The sequence below is a fragment of the Hevea brasiliensis genome, chromosome 3 (assembly GCF_030052815.1).
Source record: "Hevea brasiliensis isolate MT/VB/25A 57/8 chromosome 3, ASM3005281v1, whole genome shotgun sequence".
Classification (NCBI taxonomy): Eukaryota; Viridiplantae; Streptophyta; class Magnoliopsida; order Malpighiales; family Euphorbiaceae; genus Hevea; species Hevea brasiliensis.
Genome location: NC_079495.1, coordinates 28,042,320 through 28,070,161, shown reverse-complemented (window position 1 = coordinate 28,070,161; position 27,842 = coordinate 28,042,320). Strand labels below are relative to the sequence as shown.

The 27,842-nt window shown below is 32.8% G+C and overlaps 1 long non-coding RNA gene across 2 annotated transcripts; it reads left to right on the top strand.

Annotated features, from left to right (window-relative positions):
- Nucleotides 1–144: 144 nt before the first annotated feature.
- LOC131178508 (uncharacterized) lies at nt 145–12,758 on the top strand. 2 transcript variants are annotated; one of them, XR_009147430.1, is made up of 4 exons: nt 145–811; nt 1,079–1,194; nt 1,891–1,955; nt 12,429–12,758. It is a non-coding gene; the product is annotated as an uncharacterized LOC131178508 (long non-coding RNA). The 2 variants fall into 2 exon arrangements; XR_009147429.1 differs by having other exon boundaries at nt 145–1,194.
- The last annotated feature ends 15,084 nt before the right edge of the window (nt 12,759–27,842 follow it).

Below are 27,842 nucleotides of genomic sequence, written 5' to 3'. Positions count from 1 at the left end.
CGTTCTGAATTTGCTGGGATCTCATGGTGATTAATAAGGACAAACTAAATGGTGTTGGAGCAGCAACATTTAGAAAGCCAGCATGCAATGAATGTTATAACAAGAGAACCCAATGCTCCAGTAAACCCCCCAAAGAACCCTTATCCCAACCCAACACTTTCCCTTCTACTTCGTTTCCCTTGGCTCCACCATTAATCTCTTTAACTAACTAATTAGTTTCAAGCCTTCTCAAACACAACACTGGAGCTCAAGGTAATGGATTTGATAATGTGAATGTGGTGGTGGGTATTGTGTTTAGTTGGATATTAATTTATTTTGTTGGATTTGTTAAATCTGTTTGTAAATGCTTGATTTACAAGGTAATTTGAGATCTTAGATGTGAGTTACATATCTATTTGTTGATTTTTATTTGATTTTATTTATGATGGCTCTAACTTCTCAACTGTTGCTTCAAGTTCAGTACATTTATTCAATAAATTAAACATTGATTTCTAGGACACAATGGATTATCTAGGTACTTTCTCTCCATTCTCGGAGAAATTACATGTATTCATTGGGTATGAATTACATGTATTCTCGGAGAAATTACATGTACTTTCTCTCCATTATTTATTGCCTAATTTTATTTCATTGTTTTTTTTAGTTATTATCATTATTAAAAGCAATATTTTAATGAACCATTATATGCAATTAAAACAAAAACATTGCTTTATACAATTTTTTCTTTTGGTTTGTTTTTATTTACTTTTACTTACCATTTTTTAGCAATGGGAGCAATATTTTCAGCCAAGGATTTGTTTGCATCTTGCAGGTATAAGTACTTTCAAGGCTTTCTTTCTATTTTATATATAAAAAATAGATAAAAACAAACATAATATACTTTGCAGAGTTTTATAATTGATGAGTTTTGCAAATGTGTCCATTGCTATATGCCTATTTGTTTCTTATGCATTTGTATTTACAAGATCTAAATTAAATTCATTGGCCTTTTAAATTACTCTCTCTCTCTCTCTCTCTCTCTCTCTCTCTCTCTCTCTCTCTCTCTCTCTCTCTCTCTCTCTCCAAATTGCATGTTTAGGGTCCATTCCTCAACATTGCTCCCAATAAAGCAAATTGGCATCTTTGAAGGGATGTGTAAGAGAAGCTTCATAAAGCTTTGAAGGCGCACTCATAAGGCAATTTATAAACTTATGGGTAAGCGATTGCCATGTTTACTTCCATATGTTTATTTTATTCCATCAACAATATATTCAATCCCTGCTCTATTCCACTCTATATGTAGTTGTTCAACAAGGAGATAATTTTCCTTTGCTAATTATAATCACTTGAGAGACCTTTGTCTTATTTTTTATGAGTGGCTTCATGTGCCTTTTGTCAATACATATATAAGCAATTGTTAAGCCTATCAAAATTTATTCCCCAGTGCAAGCTAATTCGAATCTTTCTGTACAATGGGCATCAACTTCAAACGCAATTAGAGCAACTAGAATAGAATAGGATAAATTGTTGAGGTAGCTTGTCATAACTTTTATTTTATAGTTTTATTATTCTATGTTCAAGATTTCCTATTAAATAGCTAGAAATGTATTTATATTTTTCTTATCATTTGGTCCATGTGGGCAACTATCAATGTTGCAAGACAATTGACTGTATATTATTGTCGGAGGATTTAGGCATCACTTTTGTTAAATGATGCAGCTGATTACAATTTTCTTTTTTTTAATCCACATTACTTCAACAATTACTTCCTTTTTTAGAGATATTGTTTTGTTATATTCCATTGCAAGTTGGTTTCATTCGGTGATTTTGCATTACATTTCCATTCTACCCCATGATCTCTAAAGTCAAAGTTAAGAATCAATAGGTTGCCTTTTTTTTTTTTTTTTACAGCAAGGATTCTCATATTGATTATAATGCTGGGACAAAACTTTCTTAGCATTGATTTGTAATTGGAGGTACATGTTTTCAATTTGCTTCTTTGTAATTACAATTTTTTTTTTGGGCAAAATAGGGATGATACTTAATCATTTTTTTATTGCAAGAACCATCTTGACTAGCTTTGAATTATGTTTGGTGATGTTTTAATATCATTCGAACATGTTTTAATCATAAACATGTAATCCTCATCAGACTCATTTTGCATCCATTTAGAGGCCTTTTCTGAATAAAATGTAGCACTTTCTTTGTGTAGCAATGCTTTAGAGACTTGCTCATAATATTTCATTGAATCTATTACCATCTCTACATAGATTGCCACAATACTTTTCAAAGAATCCTGATCAATTAGTTCTCCATTGCTTTCCTAATTGATATGAAGATCAAAGTTCATATATATATATATAACAAAATCAAGTGTTTCAATTAGGAAACATAACTTAGAAAACTCAACTCTAGTATCTGACCATACCATGGATATAACATTTGTTTTTTACTTGGCAATTTATTTTACCATATAGATGTTAAGATTGTGGAGGAAAGATATTATTATTTTTATGTGGATTGAATTTTGGATATGTCTTCGTGTACCTGAATTGTGATTAGACTCGAAAGCTTGCCCGATTGAGATAAAAAGTGAGATTTATGATCATAGCGGAGGGCACAGGACCAGTATAAATATTGTAATATTTTGCCATTTGAGGTAGAGTTGTGAGATATTTGGGAACACACTGGAGTTAGGTTTTGAGAGTTTTGAGTGATTGTATCTTACTTTTTTTTTTTTTTATCATATTGGAATTTTTCTCTTGTCTTGCCCATGACGTAGACCTTACTGTTGAATCACATTAAATCCTGTGTTATGCTCCTTCTTTTTTTTATACTGTGTGATTGTGCGATTTGTGTGTGTGCCTTAGATTTACTTGCCTTTTATAACAGACTGGTATCAGAGCTTTGTGCATGTAATCTAGGGTTTACAGATGGCATCATCTTCAATGAAGTATGAGATAGAGAAGTTTTATGGTGGATCAAGTTTCAGTCTGTGAAAGATTAAAATCAAATCTTCCTTGATCTTGCAAGGTCTATGGAAAGTAATCGTGATAACTTTTCAGAAGGTATGAAAGAGGCGAAGAAGGCTAATTTAAAAGAGAAAGCCTTGAGTGCAATATTAATGAGCATAACTGATAATGTCTTATGTGAGATTGCTAGTGAAAGCTCAGTGTTTGTAGCATGGAAGAAATTGGAAGATTTGTACTCTGCCAAATCGCAGACCAATCTCCTATATCTAAAGAAAAGGCTTTACAATCTAAGAATGAGTGAAGGTACACCCATTACAGAACATCTAGATGAATTTAATTCAATCATTATGGACCTAAAGAATATTAATATTGATATTGATAGTGAGGACTAGGCCTTAATTGTGTTATGTTCTTTGCCACCCTCCTATGAGACTTTTATTGATACTCTATTAAATGGGAAAGATAGTATTTCACTAGATGATGTTAGTAATTCTCTAAAATTGAAGGAGTTAAAAAAGAATTTTCCAGATAATAGAGAAAGATTTAAGGGGGAAGGTTTGGTGAGTAGGGGAAGAACATATTCAAGGAAGGGTTCTTCTAGCAGGAAGAAATCTAAGGCTAGATCTAAGTCAGGAATAAAAAAGGCCAACTATTTTGAGTGTAGGGAGCAAGGCCACTACAGGAGAGACTGTCCCAAGTTGAAAAATAAAAAGGGAAAGCAACTAGAAAGTTCTGCAAATATTATTGATAGGTTTAGCAATTCTGATAGTGATGATAGTGCTAGGAAAATTTTATCCGTGAGTTTAGATCATGGACAGAATTCCTAGATTCTTGATATTGGTGCTACTTATAACATATGTCCACACAAAACTGGATTGTCACTTACAAACAAATGAGCGGTAAGGAGTTTCTAGGTAATGATCATGCATTACTTGTGGAAGGAATTGGTAACATTAGATTGAGGATGTTTGATGGCGTTGTCAGAACTATAGAGTGTTGACATGTTCTAGAACTAAAGAGGAACCTGATTTCTCTTGGGACACTTGACTCTCATGGATTCATATACCATGCAGAGAATAGAGTTCTCAAAGTGTGCAAGGGCTCTATGGTACTCATGAAAAAACAGTTTGGTTTCAGGATTGTATTTTCTTCAGGATAGTACAGTTTCAAGGGAAGTTGCAATAGCATTTGGAAGCAATAATCAAAATTACACTCAATTGTGGCATCTGCATCTTGGTCATATGAGTGAAAGAGGGTTATCTGTATTGAGCAAGCAGGATTTATTAGATAGGCAGAAAATAAAATTTATGGACTTTTGTGAACACTGTGTGTTTAGCAAATAGACTAGGGTGAAGTTCGACAAAAAGGCCGTGTGCAAGGCCAGAGGAATGGTGGATTATGTCCACTCAGATATATGGGGTCCTAACAAAATCCCTTCCAAGAGAATACCATGTACTTCATAACTTTGATTGATGATTATTCTTAGATGGTTTGGGTGTATTTCTTAAAAATAAAAAATGAGGCATTTTCAACCTTTGTAAAGTGGAAGACGATGATTGAGAAGTAGATAAAAAAAAAGTTCAAGCATCTTAGAACTAATAATGGGTTGAAATTTTGCAATCTTGAGTTTGATGCATTCTGTAGCAATGAAGGTATAGTGAGACACCGCACTTGTACAAGGACACCACAACTTAATGGTATTGCAGAACACATGAATAAAATGCTTTGTGATAAAGCAAAAAGCATGCTCTGACATTCAAGTTTGGGAAAGGATTTTTGAGTTGAAGTAATTTTTACAGCCTATTTTTTTGTTAATAGATTTCCATCTATAATTATTTAGTGTAAAGCTCCTTTTAAGATCTGGTCTGGTTCACCTGCTAATTAGTCTTGGCTGAGAGTGTTTGGTTGTCCCGCTTATACTCATGTGAGGATGGTAAACTTGAACCAAGGGCAAGAAAATGCATATTTCTAGGGTAGGCATTAGGAGTGAAAGGCTAAAGGTTGTGGTTTAATGATCCAAAGTCTCCAGGATTAATTATCAGCAAGGATGTGACATTTAATGAGTCTACTTCATTGGATAGTTAGATGGAGAAGTTAATAGCAGAATTAGATCACGGTGTCAAAGAACAGGTGGAGCTTTATATTGATACTTCAACAGTTTAATCCAGTGATTCAGAGGATGAGGTTGAAGATCCTAATCAACAAAAGGATGCACTTAAGCAACAACAATAGGAACCATATAGCATTGCAACTGGTAGAGAGAAAAGATAGATTAAACCCCTGCATAGATATGCATATGCAAATCTAGTTGCATTTGCCTTATCAGTTGTTGAGACAGTTGATGTGTATTAACCCAGCAATTATAGAGAAGCTATTTCTTATTCAAATACAGTTCATTAGGTTAGTGCTATGGGTAAAGAAATTGAATCTCTTCATACAAATCAGACTTGGAAGCTTGTAACATTGTCTAAGGGACAGAAAATGGTAAGTTGCAAATAGGTGTTCAAGAAAAAGGAAGGCACTCTAGGGGTTGAAGCACCTTGATATAAAGCACGATTAGTAGCAAAAGGCTTTACTTAGAGGGAGGGGATTGACTTTAATAAAATGTTTTCTCCAATTGTGAAGTGCACTTCTATCAGCGTCTTACTTGCTATAGTTGCTTTTCATAATTTAAAGCTTGAACAACTAGATGTGAACATTTTTGCATGGTGAGGTGGAGGAGAAAATTTATATGAGTGATCCCAAGGGATTTGTTATTCTAGGTATAGAAAACCATGTTTGCTTATTTAAGAAATCTTTATATGGTCTGAAATAGTCACCTAGGCAGTGGTACACAAGATTTGATACATTCATGGTTCATAATGGCTTTATTTGTAGTTCATATGATAGTTGTGTGTATCATAGGAAGGTTTTAGATGATTCCTTTGTCTATTTGTTGTTGTATGTGGATGACATGCTTATTGCTGCTAAAAGCATATCACATATTAACATTCTGAAAAAGCAGTTGAGTGATGAGTTTAAGACAAAGGATTTAGGTGCTGCAAAGAAGATATTAGGAATGGAAATTATTAGGGATATAAGTGTTAGGAAGCTTTTTTTGTCTCAGTAAGCCTTTATTGAGAAGGTGTTTAAGCATTTCAACATGAATAATGCTAAGCCTGTAACTGTTCTGTTTGCTGACCATTTAAAGTTATCTGCAGACATGTCACCAAAAATAGATGAGGAGATGGAGCACATGTTCAGTGTTCCCTATTCGAACACTGTTGGTAGTATTATTTATGCTATGGTTTACACCCGACCTGACATTTCACATATAGTTATTGTTGTGAGTAGATACATGGAGTGTCTTGGGAAAGAGCATTAGTAGGCAATGAAATGGATTCTGAGGTATTTGAGGGGTACTACAGATGTTGGTCTGACATTCGATAGGGCCAGGATGAGTGATTTAGTTATTGGCTTTGTGAATTCAGATTTTGCAAAGGACTTAAACAAGAGGAGATCTTTGAGAAGTTATTTATTTACTCTCTTTAGAAGTGCTATTAGTTGGAAGGCAACATTGCAAGCTACAGTTACTTTATCTACCACAGAGGCTGAATGTATGGCTTTAGCAGAGGTAGTAAAGGAAGCTTTATGGTTACAAGGTTTGGTGGGTGATCTTGAGTTAATACAGAATAAGCGAACAGTGTTTTGTGATGGTTAGAGTGCAATACATCTCATAAAGAATCAAATGTACCATGAGCGAACTAAGCACATTAAAGTCAGATATTACTTCATTCGGGACATTATATCTTAGGGGACTGTAGTTTTGCAATTCTCTACACATGATAATCCAACAGATATGATGACTAATGGAGTCCTAATTAGTAAGTTTAAGCATTGCCTAGACTTGGTTGGTGTTTGTAATGCTCAGTAGTGCCCTTGCAAGAGCATATGGCAAGACAAAGTGTTTGTGGTGATTTTGTTAATAATGGAGGGAATTCAAGCCAAGGGGAAGAATTGTTATTTTTATGTGGCTTGAATTTTAGATATGTCTTCATAGATATGAATTGTGACTCAACTCGAAAGCTTCGCGCTGTGACCCGATTGAGATAAAAAGTGAGATATGTGGTAGTAGCAGAGGACACGGACCAAAGATAAATATTGTAATATTCTGCCCTTTGCAGTAGAGTTGTGAGATATTTAGGAAATATACTGAGTTTAGGATTTGATAGTTTTGAGTGATTGTATCTTACTTTTTTCATCATAGTTGAACTTTTTCTCGTTTTACTTGTGGACATAGACCTTACGGTTGAACCATATTAAATCATGTGTTATTCTTCTTCTCTTTTTTATACTATGGATTGTGAGATTTATCTGTATCTTAGATTTGCGTTCATGTTATAACAAATATGAAGGGGAAAATAGGGATGCAAAATGGAGGAAAAATGTAACACCCTCACTGTAGCAATTACGTACATTCTACTGTTCTGGTGACCGGTGTCGGTTCGGACAGCTAAAACGTCTAGAAAAAAATATTTAGACTAGATGGAGGAGCCATAAATAACTCAAATACTAATAAAAAAATTTAGAAAAATTTTTAAAAATAAAATACAACCAAGTTAAATAAGCCGGTGCCCTAGCGATGGGTAACCCAGTGGGAAGTTGCGGTCTTCGTAGCTAGAAGCCCTAAACCCAAGAGAAAATTCATGAAATAATTTTTAGGACTCCAGAGAAGAGTCATTGAGGTTTCGAAGGCATTAGAATGTCATGAAAATGCTTATAAAAAAATATTTTAGATCGGTACAGACGATTTTGGCTCAAAAAGCCAAACAGAGGGCATTTTGGTCATTTTGTCTTCAGAGATGATTTTTGGCCAACTTGTCTAGTTAAATAAATAATTATGTGACATAAATGTAAATAAATATTGCTAAAAATTTAATTGAAAATGATTAGGAAAGAAAAGAAAAGAAAAAAAAAAGAAAAATAGAAATTATGACATCACATGATATCATTAGTGTGCCTCCACCCAATCACATTGTGACACCTCATTCTAAACCTCCCTTACCACTAGAGCAAGACTTGGGCAGCAATTAGAAGAAGAGAAAGTGAAAGAAAGTGAGGGGTGAACAAGCTAGAAAATCAGCCAAGAGGTTAGTGCCATAGTCCTTGTTCTTAATTCCTTCTAAACTTGAATTTAAGCTTAGTTAAGTTGAAAAATTGATAGAAATTGAACAAAAAATGCATGATTGTATCCCATGAAATTTTAGCAGCCTTAGGGTACATTAGGGTTTCATTGATTAGATTAAAATATAGTTGTACATGGCTGCCATTGAACATGAATTTGATGTCTTAATTCATTGATTGCATGTATATGGAGAATTAAAGTTGTTGGAGTTAGGGTTTGGGACATCAAATTTGGGATATTATTTATGTAAGAAGGAAAAATGGGAATGGTCAATTAGTGACATTTGGTTTATGTTTGATTTGATTGAAGTGATTTTGTGACATGGAATTGAGGTTAGAATGTGCCTTAGTGTTGAGTGACGGTGGGGATGTGAGTCCAAAGAAGTTTGGGCAACTATAACTGGAGTTGTGTAGGTTCAATTGGTGCAAGAATAATTGGACATGAAATTAGATACATAATGGCACAACTTTGATGAAGGAATCCTACCCAGAAAACCACAATAGACTGACCTAAAAATTGACCAAATTCGGGTAACACACATTCTGCCTGGGCAAAATGACCAAATGAACAGTGTTCATTCATTTGGTCATAACTCAGTGTAAAAAGGTCCAATTGACCTGAAATTTGTTTCAATGAAAAGCTTAGACAATTTTGAATAACTTTCATGTAGAATAGAAACTCCAATTCTGAACTTAACCAAATGAAATTGCTAACCAAAGTTGAGCTACCAAATCTAGTAGAACCAGAATTGCCCAGAAATTCTGGGTAAAAGTCCATCCGACCAGTTATGGTAAAATAGCCATAACTTGAGCTAGAAAACTCCAAATGGAGTGATTCAAAAAGAAAATTAAAGAATACACATAAAGGAACAACTTTCGTGAAGAGAATTTTGTCAAATTCCTACTGTACAAATAACCAATGGAACAGTAAACTTAGTGCTTGAAATCTGAAAATTTTAAAATATCCAACACTAAGCTTTATAATGGTATTGGCAACCAATGCCAATAATTTTAGAATGCAAAATGTGGTATGTTGGGGATATTAGAACCAATATACCTATTATCTATGAAAAAGTCAACATTTTAGTTGACTAATGGAATGAATAGTAATAATTAATATAACACCCCTATTTGCATAGCCTGGTATATTTTACTATTCCGCTAACCGGTATCGGTACGGACAATTAAAGGGATTAGAATCACATCTAAGACAACTAGATAAGCCCTGAACGCAAATAATTAGTAATTGCCAAATAGTTAAGTATAAAGAAGAAAAACAAAGCATAAAAAGTTAAATGAGCCAAGAGTTACAGCGATGGGTGACCTTCCCGGAAAATGACTGCGAGGTCAATCGTAACCTGAATTCTGAACCGAAAAATGTGACGTCGTGGTCCTTAGGACTATTGCGAACACAGTGGAAATGAGAGAATCACGAAAAAAGAATTGTTAAGTAAGTCAAATAATTAGGTCAGGGATTCAAAAGAAATATCGAATAACTTACAAACCGGATTGAACCAGTGAGGGGCAATTTAGTCAATTTACCCCTAGAGCTGACTCTTGACCTAACTGTCTAATAAAATCAGAGAAAAAAAAAATTTAGAATCGGGAATTAAATTAAGAAGCTATGAAAAAATAAGAAAAAAGAAAAAGAAAAGAAAATTAGAATAATGACATCACTTACATGACCTAAGCATTACCTCATAAATAATTACCATTTAATTATTCTATTTGACTAAGTCAATTAAAGGGATAAAAAAAAATTAAAAAGATAAATTTTTTTCTTCTTCTTCTCCAAATTTCCGTAGCTCTCTCTATCCCATTTCTTCTCCCACCAAAAGCCTACATTAAAGCATGCTTTATGCTTGCTTCCAACCACTAAACCTTACGTTGACCCCAAATTAATCCATTAGAACTTGATAACCTCACTTGAGAAGAGGATTAAGCAAGAAAAAAAGAAGGAAAGAGGAGTGGAATTGAAGATTGGAAATTCAAAGAAAGAGGTTAGTCATCAATCACTTAGTTTTTCTTTAAAATTCATGCACATATGCTTTAATAAACTTAGAAATTGTATAAAATCAAACAAAAACAATTGTTGTGGGATCAAAAAGGAAATTTCGGTCAGCCTTAGTTAGGGTTTGATATGAATGATTTTGAGGTGTTTGAATGGTTGTTTAGGTTGAGTTGTGCATGTGAAGTATGGATATATGTTTTGAATGCATTAGATTTGAATTCTATGTAATTAGGGTTTTGAGAATTTTGAAAAATTGGAGAAAAAGTTGAGAATTAGTCAATTGATGTAGTTGACCTTATTTGAGTTGAGAAATGGTCAATTGTGATCATTTGTAGTGTGTGTGAATTGTTAGAAATAAGTTTCAATTCGGATTGGTTAGGGTCATTATGCAAACAACTTGACCTAGGTTAAATTTACCAACCCAATTAGTGTGAGGCTAATTAGGAATGAAACTAGACACAAAATGGACCATTTTTCATTCAGGAATCATGCCCAGAAAATGACCATAACTTAGTGTACAATTAGGCCAAATCCGGATTAGGGCACACTGACCTGTACAAAAATGACCAAATGAATAATAGTTACGTAAATGACCATAACTTGGTCTAGGAAGGTCCAAATGACCTAAATCTTATATCAATGGAAAGCTGAGACATAGCCCTACAACTTTCATGAAGAAAACAAACCCAAATTTTGACCATAACCTATCTGGAAAACCACCTGCATTCAACACACTAAAAATTGCCAAAATCCAGAAAATGCCCAGAATTCTGGGTAACACTAAATCCGGCCAGCCCCATTCAAATAGGCATAACTTGGGCTAAAAAACTCCAAATTGAGTGATTAAAAAATGGAATTAAAGCTAAAACAATAAGGAACAACTTTGATGAGGGACACTTAGCCAAGTTCTCACAGTAACTAGACCAATGGAATAGTAAAAAACAGGGGACCAAAACTGAAAAATTGTAATTTCCCTTAAGAGACTTAGAAATTGAATTGGCAATCAATGCCAACAAAATTGACATCCAAAATGTGGTATATGGGTACAATTAGAATTAATAAACCTATTAAGTATAGAAAAGTCAACGTTTTGACATGAATAGTGCCACCATACACAAAAATGTGAAAGACCCGAAATTTATAAACCGTAATAGGAAGGATAAGTTTGTAAAGAAATTGTTGGAATTTAAGTATTAGAAATAGATACTGAAGCACTTTAAATTTATGTGTTTCAGTTGGAAAGGGATCTTTGAAGGAGAAATGAAAGTTTGAGTAAATTGAATCGACAAAAGAGGTTTGTGCACAACTAGTTTTTGATTGAATTTGTTTTGAATATTTTGCGTAATTAAATGATTTTATTCTTCCTTATGCACTATGTTTATCAATTATGAGATTTATTTCAATGATTATTGAAATTGGTATAGCAAGCATGGGTTTAGTTTTGTGAAATATTATTTCAACAATTATTGAATATTGTTTTGGACTAGATAAATTATGTTTTGAATTGCAACGGGCAATTTGCATGAATAAAATAAAAAATTTTGTTTTGGATTGTAATGAGCATAAAAAGTTATGGAATATTGGAATTGATCTTGATTTAACATTGTGTTGTGATTTATGCTCACAAAAAGGACAAAGAAATGCATGATATTGTTTTAATATCTCACTATAGATGCTTGACTAGGTTATTACCTGTCTTTATATCATTTGTTGATGAGATAATGGAGTTAGCTTTGTTTTGTTTCGAAAACCATGGTATGTGCACAGACTTAGATTCTTCTCTTATTAGATGTTAGATCTAAGTTTTTGTTATGGACCCGTCAAAAGTTTCATTACTGTGTTGTGTGCTGTGCACGATGATTCGACCTCCTTGACCATAGGGAGTTAGAATCCAGATTCGACATCCCCGACCATAAGGAGTTAGAATCACCCCAAAGATGGCCCTTTCGGATTAGTCTTGCATAGTTAGTGAGATAAGAATGGGTTTTGATTGATAAGAAATTATGATTTTAAATGAGATTGTGCACAAATGATTTTGTTAAAATAATTGTTTGTTTCCATAATTGCAGGAATTATTTTTATTGTTCAGTTGTGATTTGACAAATTGAAATTTTGATCAAGGTTATTTTAACAAGTGACTATTATTATTGGCAATGAAAATTTTGACATTTGGAAATTGGTTAAGTTTCGAGATTCCAAAATTTTTGGTATAATTATTGTTAATGTATATTGTATTACATTTTAAATTATAGTTGTGCACCACTGAGTTCACCACTCAGCGATAGCTTTGTATGCTGTCGCAGGTGAGAGTAGAGATAGAGCAGTTGAGTGAGATTCCTACAGCTGCACCTTGAAGACTGCTTGTGACTAGCCTCGGGTATATTATAGGTATACCCTTGTATATTAGATTTTGAATATGCATGTAAATATATGTGTGTAAATTATTTGAGCAGATGTATAAAACTTTTGAAATGTTATTTTGGGTGTGTAATGGAAATGCAAATTTAATTGTAACAATAATTTTAGTACCTTAATGAATGTATTATTTACTTTCTTCTGGAAATTGAAAAATTATGGACGATTTCTTTTATGATGAGTTTGGCTTGATAAGTGAATTGAATTGATTGTGATGAATGAGGATATGAAAATGAGTGTCTTGGAGTTGTGGTTGTTTTGAAAATATTGGGAGTATTTTTATAGGTGTTTGAAGAACTATTTTTCCCAAATATAGACGGTACTCTGCTGAAATTTTTTCAAGATTTGCGTAAAAATAAAAATGGACCAAAAATTTTAACTTGTTTTTAAACTATAATTAAATGTTTTTAATTCCTACCAAAAGTGTTCGCCACCTTCAAAAAGTAACAAAATTATTTTAAAATCCCTTGTAGTATATTTTATGGTTTACCGGTAGGCGAAGTACGGTAATTCATTAGATGTATTACGGGATCATGTTACATCTTTCTAAGGAGTAGGGTGTAAAAATTAAATTTTAATTTCAAAAAAAAAATTGCATAATTAAAAGTGTTAAATGCCCTAGTAGGCTTAGTGTGATTGGTTTGGATAGGTTGGCATGCCAATAGGGTTATGTTAGTAGTACTGTATATGGCTTCATGCCATTCTGTGTTTTATGGCCTTACATGCCATTCTGTGATATAATAGCCTTTGGCTATTTTGATTAAGATTACTATACTTGGTTTCATACCTCATAATTATTACAGCTTATTAGCTGTTCTGTTGCACACTGGGAGACACAATGTGACCGATTGTATGATGGGCCGAGGTACTTGGTACCCAGTGCCAGTTTACCCGTTTATCCAGTTCAGTCAACTAGTATAGGTTACTTGGGCAATCAAAATAAATCTTACCAAATTTTAATCAAATAATTAACAAAAAAAGTATCAGATTATTGCAAATAATTGCTAGTCAATCTGCATAAAATGTCAGCATACACTCTGCATGTTTATTTCGTTCTAGTTAATTTTATTTTATTATTGGCACCACTAAGTAGTATTGCTTAGCGCGTTGCTTTTACCATGCGTAGGTACAGGAGATACGGAGCGTGAGCCTAGTAGACCCCAGACTGGGTGAGAGTCAGATCTGCTAGTGTCTTGTGTCACCTCTCATCTGCAGTGTATTTTAGTAGGGCACTAGGATTCCCTTTTGTATTTTTGTAAATTGTATTTTGTATTTAGGTCTTTATGTTATCATGCAAATTATAAACTCTTGTATCATTTTATATTGCAAATTAATGAAAATTAAGTATTGCCTTCATAAAAGTGAGTTCAAATTGAATTATATATGATATGGATTGAATGAATGAAAATTATTGAGAGATATTGAGATAATATTGATTATTTGGAGTTGAGAATGATTGGAAAAATATTTGGAAGTGTTTTCCACAGGTTCCGAAGAACTATTTTCTCCATTTTTAGTCTGCACTCTGCCGAATTTTCTGAAAAATCTTCGGAACCTCTAATAAATTTAAAATTTCAATAAATGATGTAAATGATATCAATTTCACAAGTTTCACTTAGTGACCCATAAATAAATAAATTTTGAAATGATAAATATCAATGAGTTAAGATCTGGTGTTCCAGCACACTGTGTAGCATATCTTGCTTGGCTACACTGTTGATGGGTAAGGGGTGTCACAAATTGAATGTGATAATTAAGAAGTAATATATTGAGATAAGATAAGATAGGGTGCTCCGGTATCAAGTGTGACATGCCTTGCTCGGCTATACTGTAGACAGGTGAGGGGTGTCACAAAAAATGTTGGATTCATTGGTATTCAATGGTGATGTGGATGTTCCTAGTGTTATGTTAAAGTGTATAAGATTCTAATTATTTGAATCACAGATCTTCAGTGAATCTAATAACCAAAAAAAATATGAAAATGATATTTTTGAATGAATCTCTTGATTTTGACTAAACTAATTCCCATGATTTTGACTCCGTTGAAAGTCTAAAATTAAGATACTGTATAAATATAATTTCTTACAGTTTATGTGACAACCCTTACCCGTCTACAGTGTAGCCGAGCAAGATATGCCACCCAGTGTGCCGGAGCACCATATCTTATTTCATAACAAATTACCCTCCTTAATTTATTTATTTGTTATTCACCAAGTGCAAAAGCTTACCAATTATATCATTTTATTTACAAATTTGATTAATCTAAATTTTCCATAAATTTTTATAGAAAATCCTAAGAGTGTTTCAGAATTGGAAAACAGTTCTTCTGAACCTGTTAAAAATTCACTTACAATATGGTTTTCAGATCCAAAACTCCAATATACACACATATCAACTCAATCTCTAAATCTCAACACAATTTTTCAAAATTTTTGTTCACATCACAATTCGAATCAATTTCATGAATAACTCTCCAACATTTTATTTTTTAACAATAAAATATACTGATAATTACAGTAATATGAAATTTCATATATTTACATTATCATATGATTTCATGAGTTTGTAATTATAATCAAGAACTAGTACAAAATGCAAAGTACAAAATACAACCCAAAATCCGAATATCCTACCAAGTGCATTGCAGATATGAGGTGACTCTGGACTCTGTGCAGATCTGACAAATCACCCAGTTTGAGGTCTGCTGGACTCCCCAGCTATGTCACCAGTACCTGCGAGTGACAAAAGCGACGCGCTAAGCAATTCTGCTTAGTGGTGCCAATATAAAATAAAATAGCTAAAATAAAACGTATATGCAGAATGTATGTTGACATTTTATGTAGACTAAATTCCTGACAATTATTGTAGTATTATTTGATTAAAATTTGGTAAGATTTATTTTGATTGCCCAAGTAACCTATACTAGTCAAATGGACTGGATAAATGGGTAAACTGGCACTGGGTACCAAGTACCTCGGGCCATCACACCATCAGTCACAACATGAAAATTCCTTAACTCCCATGGATATGGATATGGATAGGTGAGGTAGGTATATGTGTTATGTTTTTACTGACTCTCGCCACCTGCGAGTTAGGTAGGGGTTTTATATTTCACTGATTCCTACAGTATGGAATAAGAGAATATGTTAGACTTTAAGAAAGCCAAGGTATAAGGTTGGCTTCTAATATTTATTAGGCGCATGAATAGCTCTAACTTATCCTCTCGTGCGAAGATTGGGTGATTTATTTGTTTAGTGCATTCTCATTTGTAGGACTGCATTAGAAATATATTAGTTATAGAAATTATAATTATAATCAATATCTAAACTTTCTGAGTTGAACACTCATTCCTATTCAATATTTTCCCCCCATTTGTAGGATAAGGACTTTGTTTTAGAGTTTAACCTCCATTTTTCTCTGTAGGTTGTGGTGTTTCTTAGTAGTTTTTTATTTTGTTAATTTGTTTATTTAATTATTTATTTAACTATTTCAATCCTAGAACTCCACTATGACACTAATAAATTTTGTATTAATAGATATTAATAATAAATTAGTTTTGGATATTAGGGTTGAGTTAGGCTCCCCAGATTGTTGTGTTATGTATTTGGTTGACTTGGACCTCCCAAATTGAGTTCTAATAGTTTATAAAAATATTTCATCTTGTATGTTGGGCCTTGAGTTTAGGTTTGGTTATGGATTAGTGAATAGTATGGCTCACCATGGGCTTCAAGAGTTTTAAGCTGGCCCAAATCCTAGTGTCAGTCTAACCCACAGAGTTAGGTTGTAACATGTATAATTTTGCATTGTGCTTATTATTGTAAACATTTTGTAATGATAAAGTATTAAAGAAGATTTATCATAGTATGAGTCAATGTTTGTTTCCAAATTATCTATGAAAGTAGAATAAACAAAAAATTCCAATTTCACAGATTCCACCTTCAACAAAAAAAAAAAAAAAAAAAGAATGTGAATGTTATGATGAAGGGTTGTACCCAAGCCCAATAAAATGAGCTCTATGAGATGGAAGTGATGTGGATAAATTAGGAAAGTATAAAAGAAATTATGTTTTTATGGTCAGTATGTTAAAAGGGAAATTTCACATGTTTTTAAAAAATATATATTATAAAACGAGTATAGGAAAGGTCAAAGTCATACTTGCTATGGGTTTTGGTGGCCTTATGCCTCCCCATACTCTTGCATCAGTAATAGTCCATATTTGGATCATTATAGAGATAAAGGCATTTATCCATCTACAAAAAAGACTAAGATGTATATCTATCTGCAAAGAGATTAATGCGTTTATCAACCTACAAAGAGAGTAAGACTTTTATATGCCTACAAACAGACTAGGATGCTTATCCACCTACAGAGAATTAAGGCATACGTCACTCAAAGAGGAGTCAAGAAGTCATCCAAGGCACAAGTCTGCCTAAAGAAGCATTGAAGTGACACCTAAGGCATAAGTTTGTCATTAAGGCATCAAGTAAGCCACTTAATATGGCAAAAGTTTACCACATTAAGCCGTTAAACTGCCCAATCATAAAGGCAAAAGTCTGCCACATCAAGGCATTAGATAGGTCATCCATAAAGGCAAAAGTTCACCACTTGAAGATTATTAAGGTGATAGTCTGCCACTTTCCGACACCCATTAAGGTGATTGTATGCCAATAAAAGTATTTAAGGTGATAGTCACCTGAAAATTTCAAAAGGCTTTATAAAATGGCAACAATTTTGTCATTTAACATATTATTTGACTTCAAACTTTAAAAGTCGTACTCATGGAGGGACTAGTAATGAAGTAGCACCCTAAAATACCAAAATGTATAGAATTCAAATCCAACAAAAACACTATCTACTAAGTGTAAGTATCTCACCTTATAATATAAAATATATTCATTTTCAATAGTTTAAAAAATTGAGTTTTTTATTCTTATAATATAAAATAACCATTGTCTTTTTTATCCATCCCTACTTGTCCTTTTCAACTTGTATATATATTATAAAGAGTAGATAGATTATAAATTATAGCTTATCAATTTGAGTTTATTATTTTATTGAGTTGAATGGGAGGTCTAAAATATAAAATTTAATCGAGTGAAGTTAAGTTTCAAGTTTTGAGATTTAAAATCAAGCTAAATTTTAACTTCACACCATATTAGCTTGACTCGATCTCAATATCACCTAATAAAAATAAGGGAAAATACAAAAAACAAAAAGAGTATGTATATATATATATATATATATATATATATATATATATATATATATATATATATATATATATATGGTTTTGTACATTGACACATGAAGGACCATGATTTAATTTTTGTCAATTTGATACCATGTATTTTCCTCAGTTAGTAAATGTGGTTTAAACCATTTATTACCATTAAATAACATTAACGTGATGACCATGTGGCACTAACGTGGGGACACATGGCAAACGTGGTGATTACGTGGAGAACACATGGTGTTGATGTGTCCCCATGTGTTTCCATGTTAGCATCATTTAATGGTAACAAATGTTTTGGACCACATTTGCTTAAAAAGAGGAAAAACATGGTATCTTAAATTGATAAATATTAAATCATGATCCCTCATGTGTCAAAGTGCGAAATCATAGTGTTTTTTTTTTTTTTTTTGTACTTCCTAAAAATAAATATAAGAAGCAACTTGAATCTTTCTTTGATTGCCCATCTTAGTAGTATGAAACAACAGTTGATCGGGATTTAAACCACCTTACTTGCTCATAATTTCATTTTATACTAGAAGATAACCCATGTGATACGGCGGGATTTTTCTTTTTTATTTGAATACATAAAGTTCATTTTAGTTTTCTCTTAATCAAATGATATCTTTTTTCACTCTTTAAACAACAATTTAGATGACATACAAATAATATTGGAGCTGCCAAAAGCTTCCATCAAGACGTTGACTACCACCTAAATGAAAATACTTGGAACATAGTACAATAACATGTATCAACAATACAGTTATAATCCCATAGTTAAGACAATATCAATCAACAAAATGCCTTACAATGTCATTATATCATAAAGTTGCATTTAAAATGTGACATCCCTTACTCATCTACAGTGTAGCCGAGCAAGATATGCCACCCAGTGTGCCGGAGCACCATATCTTATTACACAACAATTTACCCACCTTAATTTATTTATTTGTTATTCACCAAGTGCAAAAGTTTACCAATTATATCATTTTATTTACAAATTTGATTAATCTGAATTTTTCACAAATTTTTGTAGAAAATCCGACAGAGTGCCGGCTGTAAATTGGAAAACAGTTCTTCTGAACTTGTTAAAAAGACACTTCCAATATGGTTTTCAGATCCAAAACTCCAATATACACACATATCAACTCAGTCTCCAAATCTCAACACAAATTTTCAAAATTTTTGTTCACATCACAATTCGAATCAATTTCATGAATAACTCTCCTACATTTTATTTTTTTACAACAAAATATGCTGATAATTACAGTAACATGAAATTTCATATATTTACATTATCATATGATTTCATGAGTTTGTAATTACAATCAAGAACTAGTACAAAATGCAAAGTATAAAATACAACCCAAAATCCTAATATCCTACCAAGTGTACTGCAGATATGAGGTGACTCTGTACTCTGTACAAATTTGACAAATCACCCGGTCTAAGGTCTGCTGGACTCCCCAGCTATGTCTCCAATACCTGTGCGTGGCAAAAGCGACGCGCTAAGCAATGCTGCTTAGTGGTGCCAATATAAAATAAAATATTTAAAATAAAATGGATATGTAGAATATATGCTGACATTTTATGTAGACTAAATTCCTGTCAATTATTGTAGTATTATTTGATTAAAATTTGGTAAGATTTATTTTGATTGCCCAAGTAACCTATACTAGTCGAATGGACTGGATAAATGGGTAAACTGGCACTGGGTACCAAGTACCTCGGGCCATCACACCATCAGGCACAACATGGAAGGGGTTTTATATTTCACTGACTCCTATGGCCTTACGTGTGATGGCCCGATGGTGTTACCATTAAATGACCGATGGTGTGATGGCCTGAGGTACTTGGTACCCAGTGCCAGTTTAGCTGTTTATCCAGTCCAGTTGACTAGTATAGGTTACTTGAGCAATCAAAATAAATCTTACCAAATTTTAATTAAATAATACTATAATAATTGCCAGGAATTTAGTTTACACAAATTGTCAGCATACGTTCTGCATATCCATTTTATTTTAGCTATTTTATTTTATATTGGCACCACTAAGCAGAATTGCTTAGCGTCACTTTGCCACGCATGTGCATCGAGACATAGTCGGGGAGTCCAGCAGACTCGATCGGGTGATTTGTTAGATCTGCATAGAGTCCAAAGCCACCTCATATCTGCAGTGCACTTGGTAAGATATTAGGATTTTGGGTTATATTTTATACTTTGCATTTTGTACTAGTTCTTGATTATAATTACAAACTCATGAAATCATATGATAATGTAAATATATAAAATTTCATATTACTGTAATTATCTGTATATTTTGTTGTAAAAAAATAAAATGTTGGAGAGTTATTCATGAAATTGATTCGAATTGTGATGTGAACAAAAATTTTGAAAAATTGTGTTGAGATTTGGAGATTGAGTTGATATGTGATTATATTGGAGTTTTGGATATGAAAACCATATTGGAAGTGTCTTTTTAACAGGTTCAGAAGAACTGTTTTCCAATTTACAGCCGGCACTCTGCCGAATTTTTCATAAAATTTATGCAAAATTCAGATTAATCAAATTTGTAAATAAAATGATATAATTGGTAAACTTTTGCACTTGGTGAATAACAAATAAATAAATTAAGGAGGGTAAATTGTTGTAAAATAAGATATGGTGCTCCGGCACACTGGGTGGCATATCTTGCTCGGCTACACTGTAGACGGGTGAGAGATGTCACATTTTAAATGTAACTTTATGATATAATGACATTTTAAGGCATTTTGTTGATTGATACTATTTTAACTATGAGATTATAACTGTATTACTGATACATGTTATTGTACTATGTTCCAAGTATTTTCATTTAGGTGCTAGTCAACGTCTTGATGGAAGCTTTTGGCAGCTCCAATATTATTTGTATGTCATCTAAATTATTGTTTAAAGAGTGAAAAAAGATATCATTTGATTAAGAGAAAACTAAAATGAACTTTATGTATGCAAATAAAAAAGAAAAATCCCGCCGTATCACATAGTTTATCTTCTAGTATAAAATGAAATTATGAGCAAGTAAGGTGGTTTAAATCCCGATCAACTGTTGTTTCATACTACTACGATGGGCAATCAAAGAAAGGATTCAAGCTGCTTCTTATATTTATTTGTAGGAAGTACAAAAAAAAAAAATACACTATGATTTCGCACTTTGACACATGAGGGATCATGATTTAATATTTATCAATTTAAGATACCATGTTTTTTTTCCTTCTTTAGAAAATGTGGTCCGAAACATTTGTTACCATTAAATGATGCTAACATGGAAACACATGGGGACGCATCAACACCATGTGTTCTCCACGTAATCACCATGTTTTCCATGTGTCCCCACGTTAGTGCCACATGGTCGTCACGTTAACGTTATTTAATGGTAATTAATGGTTTAAACCACATTTACTAACTGAGGAAAATACATAGTATCAAATTGATAAAAATTAAATCATGGTCCTTCATCTGTCAATGTACAAAACCATATATATATATATATATATATATATATATATATATATATATATATATATATATATATATATATATATATATTCTTCTTGTTTTTTATATTTTCCCTTATTTTTATTAGGTGATGTTGAGATCGAGTCAAGCTAATATGGTGTGAAGTTAAAATTTAGCTTGATTTTAAATCTCGAAACTTGAAACTTAACTCGATTAAATTTTATATTTTAGACCTCCCATTCAACTCAATAAAATAATAAACTCAAATAGATAAGCTATAATTTATAATCTATCTACTCTCTATAATATATATACAAGTTGAAAAGGACAAGTAGGGATGGATAAAAAAGACAATGGTTATTTTATATTATAAGAATGAAAAACTCAATTTTTTAAATTTTTGAAAATGAATATATTTTATATTATAAGGTGAGATACTTACACTTAGTAGATAGTGTTTGTATTGGATTTGAATTTTATACATTTTGGTATTTTAGGGTGCTACTTTATTAATAGTCCCCCAATTAGTACGAATCTTAAAGTTTGAAGTCAAATAATAAGTTAAATGACAAAGTTATCGCCATATTATAAAGCCTTTTGAAATTTTCAGGTGACTATCGCCTTAAATACTTTTATTGGCATACAATCACCTTAATGGGTGTCGGAAAGTGGTAGACTATCACCTTAATAATCTTCAAGTGGTGAACTTTTGCCTTTATGGATGGGCTATCTAATGCCTTGATGTGGCAGACTTTTGCCTTTATGATTGGGTATTTTAACGGCTTAATGTGGTAAACTTTTGCCATATTAAGTGGCTTACTTGATGCCTTAATGACAAACTTATGCCTTAGGTGGCACTTCAATGCTTCTTTGGGCAGACTTATGCCTTGGATGACTTGTTGACTCCTCTTTGAGTGACTTATGCCTTAATTCTCTGTAGGTGGATAAGCATCCTAGTCTATTTGCTGGCATATAACTCTCTTTGTAGGTTGATAAACGCATTAATCTCTTTGCAGATAGATATACATCTTAGTCTTTTTTGTAGATGGATAAATGCCTTTATCTCTATAATGATCCAAATATGGACTATCACTGATGCTAGAGTATGGGGAGGCATAAGGCCGCCAAAACCCATAGCAAGTATGATTTTGACCTTTCCTATACTCGTTTTATAATATATATTTTTTAAAAACATGGGAAATTTCCCTTTTAACATCCTGACCATAAAAACATAATTTCTTTTATACTTTCCTAATTTATCCACATCACTTCCATCTCATAGAGCTCATTTCATTGGGCTTGGGTACAACCCTTCATCATAACATTCACATTCTTTTTTTGTTTTGTTTTTTTTTTTTTTGAAGATGGAATTTGTGAAATTGGAATTTTCTATTTATTCTACTTTCATAGATAATTTGGAAACAAACATTGACTCATACTATGATAAATCTTCTTTAATACTTTTTCATTACAAAATGTTTACAATAATAAGCACAGTGCAAAATTATACATATTATAACCTAACTCTGTGGGTTAGACTGACACTAGGATTTGGGCCAGCTTAAAACTCTTGAAGCCCATGGTGAGCCATACTATTCACTAATCCATAACCAGACCTAAACTCAAGGCCCAACATACAAGATGAAATATTATTATAAACTATTAGAACTCAATTTGGGGAGTCCAACTCAACCAAATACATAACACAATAATCTGGGGAGCCTAACTCAACTCTAATATCCAAAACTAATCCATTATTAATATCTATTAATACAAAATTTATTAGTGTCATAGTGGAGTTCTAAGATTAAAATAGTTAAATAAATAATTAAATAAACAAATTAACAAAATAAAAAACTACTAAGAAACACCACAACCTACGGAGAAAAATGGAGGTTAAACTCTAAAAGAAAGTGCTTATCCTACAAATGGGGGGAAAATATTAAATAGGAATGAGTGTTCAACTCAGAAAGTTTAGATATTGATTATAATTATAATTTCTATATCTAATTTATTTCTCATGCAGTCCTATAAATGAGAATGCACTAAACAAAAAAATCACCCAATCTTCGCATGAGAGGATAAGTTGGAGCTATTCATGCGCCTAATAAATATTAAAAACCAACCTTATACCTTGGCTTTCTTAAAGTCTAATATATTCTCTTATTCCATACTGTAGGAGTCAGTGAAATATAAAACCCCTACCTAACTCGCATGCGACGAGAATCAGTAAAAATATAACACATATACCTACCTCACCCATCCATATCCATATCCACGGGAGTTAAGGAATTTCCATGTTGTACCTACCCTGGGATTTCCATATCTGTAATACATATGTCACACCTTACCCCTCTGTAAGGCATAGCATGATTCCGTAGAATACCTAATGAACTACTGAACTTCACCTACCGATAACTCATTAAGTACCCTATAAGGGATTTTACAACAATTTTCTTACTTTTATAAGTGGTGAGCATTTTCTAATAGGTATTAAAATCATTTATTCAAAGTTGAAAACTAGTTAAAATTTTTGGCCCATTTTATTTTTCTGTAAATTTTATAAAAATTTTGGCAGAGTGCTGTCTGTATTTTGAGAAAACAGTTCTTCAAATACCTGTAAAAAGCACTTCTAATAATTTATCTCAACAATTTCAACATCTCCACAACAATCCCAACCAATTTCTCAAGTTTCAAAATTTAATAATCATCATTTCTCAATTTCTAAAAATTCAGTAATCATCAAAATACTAGCAATCAATTTCATTCAAATTAAAATAAACTAGTTCCATTTGTATTTCATTAAAAACAAAACAAATTATATACATCATTACAAAATTTACATTAAGAGAAATTCAAACTAAAATTTATTACAAACTTTATACAAACTTTATACAAACCGCCAGACCGCTTTACATGTCCATACCTTTACATACATTACATACATCAAAATGAATTTTCACAGTCAAGGTATAAAATATACCCGATAACTTCAAAGCAGGTAGCTCCTCTATCTTCAGCAGCTCAATCTGCTTCTCCTCTAGTCTCTATAATCATGACAAAGAATAATATTTATCGCTGAGATCGACTGGTGCAGTACAACATGCTAAAACAATCTCTATGCAGAATTTAAATCACATTTATTCAAAAATTAGACTGAACATGAAAATTAAATACAAAACATGAATTATGAGATTTTAATCTAACAAGTTCATTTCGAAGTGTCAAAACTGATTTCATAAAACCCATAGTTATATCATGCCATTCAAAACAAATATAATCTCAATAGCCAGAGGCTAAGGAGAAGTCACATCACAAGGCTAGCTAGCTCAAATATATGGATATCCATTCAATTTCTTCTTCTACTAGCACACACCTCAACACTTCAGCCAGAGAAGGAATCAAAATTCAAAACTGATTACCCCCACTAGTCATGCTAGTGAGATGTTCAAATATATGGTCATGACACTGTGGTTTCAAAACTTATCTTAACAATTTACTAAACATTGCCATTTCAAATATACACAATAACTTTCAACAATTTAAATCAAAAGCATCATAAATACTTCATCATAACAATGTCACAATTCAATATTTTAAATTATTCAAAACAATATGCAGAAGATAATTTACAGAAATTATACGTTGTGCATAAACCTTAAGCGAGTCGCCTCTTGGCCTTGACTCGATTCCTCGGATTCTTTCCCAGTGTTCTTTTCCACTGAAACACACAGTTTCACAGTGTTTCAGTATCATAACTTAGCATAAAATCAAAAATAAATTTAAATTCACTTTTACCTAGCTCTAATGTACTAAACTTGATGTTCTTTAAATTTTGTGTTTTGGGGTTACTATTCACTACACTATTTAAGTCAATTTGTTGACTTTCTAAGGCTTAATAGGTACGGGAATTCCAACTTCACCCACATACCACATTTTGGTCACTAAATTTGTTGGTTTTGGTTGTTTACTCGAATTCTAAGTCTTTTAGGCAAATTTGCAAATTTTCAGTTTTGGTGTCTTAAGTTGCACTATTCTATTTGTCAATTTTCTGTTAGAATTTGGCAGAACTTCCTTCAGAGAAAATGTTCCCTATTGTCTTAACTTTATTCTCCTTTTTGGATCACTCCAATTGGAGTTTTGTAGCTCAAGTTATAGCCATTTAAATCATGGCTGCCGGATTAGACTCAACCCAGATTCTGGGCAAATTCTGGTTCTCGCAGTTTTAGGTTACCAACTTTGGGTGGCCAAATGACTTAGTTAGTGGCATAATTTGGATTTGTGTTCTTCATGAAAGTTTTAGGTCTATATCTCAACTGTCCACTGGTAAAATTTCAGGTCATTTAGACTTGCCTAGCTCAAGTTATGGCCAAATGAACAAACACTGTTCATTTGGTCATTTTTGTATAGGTCAGACTGAGAAAATCCGAATTTGGTCAATTTGTTCACTAGGTTTTTGTCACTTTTTGGGCATAATTCCTTAATGAAAATTGTGTCATTTTGTGTCTATTTTCATTCCCAATTGGTCTCATACCAATTGGACTTGTAAATTTTTAGTTTTGGTCCCTCAAAGGGACCTTGGTCCTGCTGCCTGCAACATGACCACATTCAATCTGAATTTAAACTCAATTCCAACACTTCCAACACACTTCATTTCGTCACAAATGACCATTTCTCACCTCAAACTAGATCAAACACATCATTTCACAATTTCTCACACTTTTGACTCCTAAACCCTAAGTGTCCAAAACCCTAGTTCACCAATTCATTGCATTTAGCTAATTCAAAGCATATAACCATAATCATTCAACTACTTGATGTTCATAGTCCCCTCTAATTCAATCAAACCATGCAAATCATACCCCTCACACATGCTGGCTGAAATTCACTTATAGTCCACACTTTTAATTTATTTCAATTTTCTCAAAATTTACAAGCTATTTCACTACCTACACATGAATTAAATCTAGGAAATAGAGAGTTAAAACTCTAACCTTTGCTTTGGATTCCCAAAACTTCCAATCTCTATCTTTCTTCCTCCTTCTTTCTTCTATACTTCTTGTCTAGGGTTCTTGAGAAGCTTTTTAGGGTTTAGGGTTAGATTTTGTGAAAGAACATCAAGTTATTCAAGTTTGAATAACTCTTTAATGGTGGACAATCATGGAGATGAGAGGGAGAGAGGGTTCGGCTAGTTGGGTGAGGGAAGAAGATGAGAGTTTTCTTTTTTTTTTTTTTAATGTTATTTTGTCTTAACTAATAGAGTTTATCTTAGTCAAAATTGGTAGGTAAAAATAAAATCAATTATGACATCATAATTGATGTCATCCATGATGTAATAAGCTTTTTCTTTTCTTTCTTTTTTTTATTAGTTCTTTAATTTGATTCCCAATTCTGAAATTTTCTTTTCTCCGATTTTATTTGACAGTTAGGTCAGGAGTCAATTGACCAAATTGCCCCTCGCCGGTTCGACCCGATTGGCAAATAGTTTAATATTTCTTCCGGATCCCTGATCTAATTATTTGAATGGCTTAACAATTCTTTTTCGTGATTTTCTCTTTTCCACTGTGTTTATAATAGTCCTAAGGACCGCAGCATCACATTTTACGGTTCAAAATTTGAGTTTAAATTGACTTCGTAGTCCTTCCCGAGAAGGTTACCCATCGCTGTGACTCTCGACTCGTTTAACTTCTAATGTTCTATATTTCTTATTTATACTTAACTAATTGGCAATTACTAATTATTTGTGTTTATGGCTTATCTAGTTGTCTTAAGTGTGGTTCTAATCCCCTTAATTGTCCGGACCGACTCTGGCCACCGGAATAGTAAAATATACCAGGCTATACAAATAGGGGTGTTACAACATAATATAAGCTCTAACTTATCCCCAAGGCACATAATACATAAAATTATAATGTAATAGATACGAGATGCTCTTGATGTAATAACTAATTACAAATGCATAAATGAATGCATGAGCATGTCAATAAATATAACTCAACTCAACTCAACTCAGCTAAGCCTTTATCCCAAAAATTTGGGGTCGGCTATATGGATTCGCTTTTTCCACTCTGAACGATTTTGGGTTAAATCCTCAAAAATGTGTAATGCTTCTAAGTCATGTTGTACTACTCTCCTCCAAGTCAATTTAGGTCTACCCCTTTTTTTCTTTCTATCCTCTAACCTAATGTGCTTTACTTGTCTAACTGGAGCCTCCGTATGTCTACGCTTCACATGACCAAACTACCTTAATCTCCCTTCTCTCAACTTATCTTCAATTGGCACCACTCCTACCTTTTCTCTAATACTTTCATTACGGACTTTATCTAGTCTAGTATGGCCACTCATCCACCTTAACATTCTCATCTCTGCAACTCTTATCTTAGATGCATACAACTCTTTCAGTGCCCAACACTCACTACCATATAACATAGCCGGTCGTATGGTCACATGCAGTAAAATTTTCCTTTTAATTTATTGGGAATCTTACGATCACATAAAACTCCCGTGGCACGTCTCCACTTTAACCATCCGGCTTTAATCCTATGACTAAAATCCTCCTCACATCCCCCATCTACTTGA